An 8769-nucleotide genomic window follows, 5' to 3' on the forward strand; every position below is an offset into this window, starting at 1 on the left:
TACAGCAGATTATTCAACACAAACTTTTAAAGTCAGAAGGGCTTGGAGTGATATATTCCAAGTTCTGAAAGATAACAACTGTCAACCAAGGTTACTTTATCCTGCAAACTTATCCATTCAAATAGACGGGGAAATAAGGACATTCCACAACAAAAGCAGGTTAAAGGAGTATTTGAAGACAAAACCAGCTCTACAGAAAATACTTGATAGAATCCTCCATGCTGAAGAAAAGGAAAAGCACACATATAAGGAACCTAGAAAAACACAAGCAATACTCAAATACTAGTTAACACAAGAGAGCACAGGTAGAACCGGAACCATACACACACACAAAAAAATGGCAAACATAAATACACACCTTTCAATAATATCTCTTAACATCAACGGCTTCAATGCCCCAATGAAAGACATAGGTTTGCAGACTGAGTTAAAAAGCAGGATCCTACAATTTGTTGTCTCCAAGAAACTCACCTTTCTACACAGGATAGACATTATCTTAGGGTGAAAGGTTGGAAGACGGTGTTTCAAGCAAATGGGCGTAGAAAACAAGCAGGGGTTGCTATCCTAATATCTGACAAGGTAGACTTTAGTCCAACGTTAGTCAAGAAAGATAAAGAAGGTCACTTTATATTAATTAAGGACACACTCCAACAGGAGGACATTACAATCCTAAACATATATGCACCTAACATGGGGGCTCCCAAATTCATCAAACAAACACTATTAGAACTAAGGTCACAGATAACACCAAACACAGTGGTGGTGGGTGACTTTAACACCCCACTCTCATCAATTGACAGGTCATCCTGGGAAAAAATAAGCAGAGAGGCATCTGGACTAAATGAGGTCATAGAAGGAATGGACCTAACAGATATATACAGGACATTTCATCCAAAGGCTGCAGAATATACATTCTTTTCAGCAGCACATGGAACATTCACTAAAATAGACCATATATTAGGACACAAAGCAAATCTTAACAGATTCAGGAAAATTGAAATAATTCCTTGCATTCTATCAGACCACAATGGAATTAAACTACAAATCAGTAGCAAGAAAGGCTATAGAGCATACACAAAATCATGGAAACTAAGCAATACACTACTAAATGAAATGAAATGAATGAAATGAAGAAATCAAGAAAATCAAAATATTTATAGAGTCAAACGACAATGAGAACACAACATATCAAAATCTCTGGGACACAATGAAGGCAGTTCTAAGAGGTAAATTTATAGCATTAAGTGCCTATATTAAGAAATTAGAAAGGTCGCAAGTAAACGACCTAATGCTTCACCTTAAAGCCTTGGAAAAGGAAGAACAAAGCAAACCAAAAATCAGTAGGCGGGAAGAAATAATAAAGATTAGGGCATAAATTAATGAAATAGAAACAAAAAAAACAATCCAAAGAATTAATGCAACAAAGAGTTGGTTCTTTGAAAGGATAAACAAGATTGATAAACCCTTAGCAAATCTGACCAAAAGAAAGAGAGAAGAGACACAAATTAATAAAATCAGAGAGGAACAAGGTAACATCACAATAGAATACAGAGAAATTCAAAAAATCATAGGGACATACTATAAAAGCATATACTCCACAAAGTATGAAAATGTGAAAGAAATGGATCCTTTCCTAGATTTATACGACCTACCTAAATTAAATCAAAATGAGATTAATCACTTAAATAGACCTATAACAAACATGGAGATCCGAACAGTTATCAATAATCTCACAACTGAAAAAAGCCCAGGCCCAGATGGCTTCATTGCTGAATTTTACCAGACCTTTAAGGAAGAGCTTACTCCATTGCTTCTTACGATTTTCCAGGAAATAGAAAAAGAAGGAATTCTACTAAACTCCTTCTATGAGGCCAGCATCACCCTGATACCAAAACCAGGCAAAGATAGAACAAAAGAAGAAAATTACAGACCAATCTCCCTCATGAACATAGATGCAAAAATTCTCAACAAAAGATTGGCAAAAAGAATACAAGAGTATATCAAAAAGATCATTCACCTGACCAAGTAGGCCTTATCCCAGAGATGCAGGGATGGTTCAATATATGCAAATCTATAAATGTAATACATTATATAAATGGGTTGAAGGACAAAAATCACATGATCATCTCGTTGGACGCAGAGAAAGCACTACAAATTGGAAAGGAAGAGATCAAGTTATCATTATTTGCAGATGACATGATTCTATACATAAAGGACCCTAAAAACTCTATTAGCAAACTGTTAGAGCTGATCAAAACCTACAGCCATGTAGCAGGATACAAAACAAATACACAGAAATCAGTAGCCTTCATATATGCTAACAACAAACACACAGAGGATGAAATAAGAGAATCGCTCCCATTCACAATTGCATCAAAAAAAATAAAGTACCTTGTAATAAACCTAACCAAAGAAGTAAAGAATCTCTACAATAAGAACTTTAAAACACTCAAGCGAGAAATTGCAGAAGACACTAGGAAGTGGAAAAACATCCTTGTTCCTGGATTGGAAGAATCAATATTGTGAAAATTGCAATCTTGCCAAAAGCAATCTACACATTTGATGCAATCCCTATCAAAATTCCAAAAGCATTCTTCATGGAAATAGAAAAAACAATTCAAAAATTCATTTGGAATCACAAAAATCCTCAAATCTCTAAAATAATACTGAGCAACAAAAATAAAGCTGGTGGTATCACCATACCTGATTTTAACCTATACTACAGAGCCATAGTAACAAAAACAGCATGGTACTGGCACAAAAACAGACATGTAGATCAGTGGAACAGAATAGAGGACTCAGATGTAAGCCCAAGTAGCTATAGCCACCTGATATTTGATAAAAATGTCAAAAATACTCATTGGAGAAAAGACAACCTATTCAGCATATGGTGTTGGGGAAACTGGATATATATCTGCAAAAGGATGAAAATAGATTCTTTTCTCTCACCATGTACAACAATTAAGTCCAAATAGATTAAAGACCTTAACATCAGACCTGAAACTCTGAAACTGCTAGAGGAAAAAGTAGGGGAAACCCTTCAACATATTGGTCTTGGCAAAGACTTTCTGAATACAACCCCAATTGCTCAGGCAATAAAACCACAGATTAATCACTGGGACCTCAAGAAATTACAAAGATTTTGCACTGCAAAGGACACAGTGGAAAAGGCAAAGAGGCAACCTACAGAATGGGAAAAAATCTTCGCCAGCTATATATCTGATAGAGGATTAGTATCTAGGATATACAAAGAACTCCAAAAGTTAAATAATAAGGAATCAAACAAGACAATCAAAAAATGGGCTATGGAGCTAAATAGAGCATTCTCAAAGGAAGAAATACGAATGGCATATAAGCATCTAAAAAAATGTTCTATGTCACTAGTCATCAGGAAAGTGCAGATTAAAACTACATTGAGATTCCATCTCATGCCTGTCAGATTGGCCACCATCATGAAAACAAATGATCATAAATGTTGGCAGGGATGTGGAAAAAGAGGAACCCTTCTACACTGCTGGCGGGAATGCAATCTGGTCCAGCCATTGTGGAAATCAGTGTGGAGGTTCCTAAAACAGCTAAAGATTGATCTACCATATGACCCAGCTATAGCACTCCTAGGCATATATCCTAAGGACTCATCTCATTTGCTTAGAATTACGTGCTCAACAATGTTTATTGCTGCTCAATTTATAATAGCTGGGAAATGGAACCAGCCTAGATGTCCCTCAACTGATGAGTCGATAATGAAGATGTGGCACATTTATACAATGGAGTTCTACTCAGTGGTAAAGAGTAATGAAGTTATAAAATTTGCAGAAAAATGGAAGGATCTGGAAAGGATTATACTAAGTGAGGTAACCCAGGCCCAGAAAGCCAAGCGCCACATGTTCTCTCTCATATGTGGATCCTAGCCTCAGATGACCGGGCTTCTGCATGAGAATGAAAATATTTAGTAACAGAGGCCAGTAAGTTAAAAAGGAGACATAAAGGGAAGAGAAAGGAAGGGAGGAGGGTACTTAATAGGTTGGTATTGTATATATGTAAGTACAATGATTGTTATGGGGAGGTTAAATGATGGAGAATGGAATTTCAAAGGAGAAAGTGTGGGGGAAAGGGAGGGAATTAACACGGGATTTTTTTATAATCATGGAAAATGCTAATAAAAATTTAAAAAAACTCACAATGATTAAAAAAAATCTCACAATGAAGCCGGGGTGATGGCGCACACCTTTAATCCCAGCACTCAGGAGGCAGAAGTAGGAGGACTGCCATGAGTTCGAGGCCACCCTAAGACTACATGGTGAGTTCCAGGTCAGACTGGGCTCGATTAAGCCCCTACCCCCCCCCAAAAAAAGAAGTGCAAGGTGGGCTGTAGGGTTAGCTTAGCGATTAAAGCACTTGTCTGCAAAACCAATGACCCAGGTTCAATTCCCCAGTAGGCGGGAAGACATAATAAAGATTAGGGCAGAAATTAATGAAATAGAAACAAACAAAAAAAAAAAACAATCCAAAGAATTAATGAAACAAAGAGTTGGTTCTTTGAAATGATATACAAGATGGATAAACCCTTAGCAAATCTGACCAAAAGAAAGAGAAAAGAGACACAAATGAATAAAATTAGAGATGAAAAAGGTAACATCACAACAGATTCCAGAAAAATTCAAAAAAATCATAGGGGCATAGTATGAAAGCATATGCTTCACAAAGTATGAAAATCTGAATGAAATGGATGGTTTCCTTGATTTATCAAGAAGAGATAATCACTTAAATAGACCTATAACAAGCATAGAGATCCGAACAGTTATCAAAAAATCTCCCAACTAAAAAAAGCCCAGTTCCAGATGGATTCACTGCAGAATTTTACCAGACCTTCAAGGAAGAGCTAACACCATTGCTTAAGCTTTTCCATGAAATAGAAAAAGTAGGAATTCTACCAAACTCCTTCTATGAAGCCAGTATCACCCTGATACCAAAACGAGGCAAAGATAGAACATAAAAAGAAAATTACAGACCAAGTAGGCTTTATCCCAGAGATGCAGGGATGGTTCAATATATACAAATCTATAAATGTAATACATTATATAAATAGACTGAAGGACAAAAATCACATGATCATCTCATTAGACACAGAGAAAGTGTTTGACCAAATCCAACATCCCTTCATGATAAACGTCCTACAGAGACTGGGAATAGAAGGAACATATCTCAATATAATAAAAGCTATTTATGACAAGCCTACAGCCAACATATTACTAAATGGGGAAAAACTGGAAGCCTTTCCAATAAAATCAGGAACAAGACAAGGGTGTCCACTGTCCCCACTTTTATTTAATATAGTTCTGGAGTCTTAGCCATAGCAATAAGGCAAGAGACACACATAAAAGGGATACAAATTGGAAAGGGAAATCAAGTTATCATTATTTGCAGATGACATGATTCTATATATAAAGGATTCTAAAGACTCGACAAGCAAACTGTTAGAGCTGATAAAAACCTGCAGCCATGTAGCAGGATACAAAATTAATACACAGAAATCAGTAGTCTTCATATATGCTAACAACAAACACACAGAGAATGAAATCAGAGAATCACACATATTCAAAATAGCATCAAAAAATAAAATAAAGTACCTTGTAATAAACCTAACCAAGGAAGTAAAGAATCTCTACAATGAGAACTTTAAAACACTCAAGTGAGAAATTGCAGAAGACACTAGGAAGTGGAAAAACATCCTTGTTCCTGAATTGGAAGAATCAATATTGTGAAAATGGCAGTCTTAACAAAAGTAATCTACACATTTAATGCTATCCCCATAAAATTCCAATGGCATTCTTCATGGAAATAGAAAAAACAATTCAAAAATTCATTTGGAATCACAAAAAACCTCAAATATCTAAAATAATACTGAGCAACAAAAATAAGGCTGGTGGTATCACCATACCTGACTTTAACCTATACTACAGAGCCATAGTAACAGAAACAGTGTGGTACTGGCACAAAAACAGACATGTAGATCAATGGAACAGAATAGAGGACTCAGATGTAAGTCCAGGTAGCTATAGCCACCTGATATTCGATAAAAATGTCAAAAATACTCATTGGAAAAAAGACAGCCTCTTCAGCAAATAGTGTTGGGAAAACTGGATAGGTATATGTAGAAGGATGAAAATAGATTCTTCTCTCTCTCCATGCACAAGAATTAAGTCCAAATGGACTAAAGACCTTAACATCAGACCAGAAACTCTAAAACTTCTAGAGGAAAAAGTAGGGGAAACCCTTTAACATAATGGTCTTGGCAAAGACTTTCTGAATACAACCCCAATTGCTCAGGCAATAAAACCACAGATTAACCACTGGGACCTCATGAAATTTCAAAGATTTTGCATTGAAAAGGACACTGAATAAAGCAGAGAGGCAACCTACAGAATGGGAAAAAATCTTCGCCAGCTATATATCTGATAGAGGATTAATATCTAGGATATACAAAGAACTCCAAAAGTTAAATAATAAGGAATCAAACAAGACAATCAAAAAATGGGCTATGGAGCTAAATAGAGCATTCTCAAAGGAAGAAATACGAATGGCATATAAGCATCTAAAAAAATGTTCTATGTCACTAGTCATCAGGAAAATGCAGATTAAAACTACATTGAGATTCCATCTCATGCCTGTCAGATAGGCCACCATCATGAAAACAAATGATCATAAATGTTGGCAGGGATGTGGAAAAAGAGGAGCCCTTCTACACTGCTGGCGGGAATGCAATCTGGTCCAGCCATTGTGGAAATCAGTGTAGAGGTTCCTAAAACAGCTAAAGATTGATCTACCATATGACCCAGCTATAGCACTCCTAGGCATATATCCTAAGGACTCATCTCATTTGCTTAGAATTACGTGCTCAACAATGTTTATTGCTGCTCAATTTATAATAGCTGGGAAATGGAACCAGCCTAGATGTCCCTCAACTGATGAGTCGATAATGAATTTGTGGCAAATTTATACAATGGAGTTCTACTCAGCGGTAAAGAAAAATGAAGTTATGAAATTTGCAGAAAAATGGATGGATCTGGAAAGGATTATACTAAGTGAGGTAACCCAGGCCCAGAAAGCCAAGCGCCACATGTTCTCCCTCATATGTTGATCCTAGCTACAGATTATTGGGCTTTTGTGTGAGAGGGAAAAAGCTCAGTAGCAGAGGCCAGTAAGTTAAAAAGGAGATATAAAGGCAAGAGAAAGGAAGGGAAGAGGGTACTCAATAGGTTGGTATTGTATATATGTAAGTAGAATGATTCAGATGGGGAGGGGATATGAATGGAATTTCAAAGAGTAAGTGGGGGTTGGAGGGAGGGTATTACCATGGGATATTTTTTATAATCATGGAAAATGTTAATAAAAATTGAGAAAAAAAATATTAAAAAGCATAGCAAGAGTTTATTCTACAAGTCAGTGTGGAAAGTTATACTGGGGTGACAGAACACTTGTTTAGCAAGATATGTTAGACACTGGCTTCCATCCCTAGCACTAGGAGAAAAAAGTGTGCTGAGGCACTTCAGAAATTCACACTGTCTCTTTGGCCTGTGAGACATCAGCTCAGACTTTCTTTTGGGCTTGTCTTTAGCATGGGAAAATACCAGTGGGTGCATAGTGAGAATTTAGGTGAAAACACCTAATATCTCTTCCTCTCAGACATCTGTACCTACCACTCCCTAGCTCAGACCCTTCACCAGGAAAGTACTAGCATTTGATTGCTGTTTTACTCCATCTTGTGCTACTATACATAGAAAACACAGACAGGAAAATTTATAAACAATGTTAGCCACTGCAGCTGGGTAGTTTGGGAGCATGTGGCAATATTGAGCCAGGGTATCTGTGCGGCATCAGAAATGGCAGAAGGGCAGTGAGCACACTGGAGACCAGAAGAGAAATGGGGTTGACCACAGCCTCCTGTGGTAATTAACAGACGCATGGCAATGGCATTGACCATTCATGAGAGCCAACCTCTGATGAAGTATGCATGTCTTCCTCAAGGTCCCATCTCTTCCTGTTGTTATTGTAGAAATTAAATGTCAACATGAGTTGTGGAAGTGACATTCTTGTACCTCACAGACCTGAGTGTAAGGCCACAGGGACTTGAAAAGGGAACCAAGGGCAGTGGGAGGGCCATGGCCCTGTCCAGAGAGCATGCGCAGCACTTTGAGCATATCGACTGCATGACCTGAGTGCTTAGAAGATGCGGTGGCCAGCAAAACCACTAATGTTATGTCGTTTTCCTCACGGGTTGTGGTGATATCTTTCCCTGTCCCTAACCTCAGTGTTCACAAAGAACAACGTTGATCATCTTCCAGTTTGCTGTCCTCCCCACGTGAATCCACTGCTTTTGATTGGAAGCCATGTAATTTCAAGAATGGAAATAGCTCTGCACTTCTGATTGCTAAGGGGTGACCACAAGAGAGGTCTGACTTGTTCACTGAAGCACCCCTCAGGACCCCAATGGGGGCATGTTCAATACGTGCCACATCCATCTTCTAGAATAAAATCACCTAATCACTGCCTCATTGCTACAGATGACTCCTGTGTGGAAGGAGCCTCTGGGGGCAGAGAATACTGATTCTGTACTCTGCCTGCCTGGGGACCCGCTCCTGTGCACAAGAGGATCCTACAGGCTCACAGAGCTGTCTTCCCCATTTCAAATACACCGACACTGGCTTTGAAATCACCAAACACAAGACTAGAGATGTAATGGAATTGACAGAGTGCTCTTTTAGCGTG

The sequence above is a fragment of the Jaculus jaculus genome, chromosome 11 (genome assembly GCF_020740685.1).
Source record: "Jaculus jaculus isolate mJacJac1 chromosome 11, mJacJac1.mat.Y.cur, whole genome shotgun sequence".
Taxonomy (NCBI): domain Eukaryota; kingdom Metazoa; phylum Chordata; class Mammalia; order Rodentia; family Dipodidae; genus Jaculus; species Jaculus jaculus.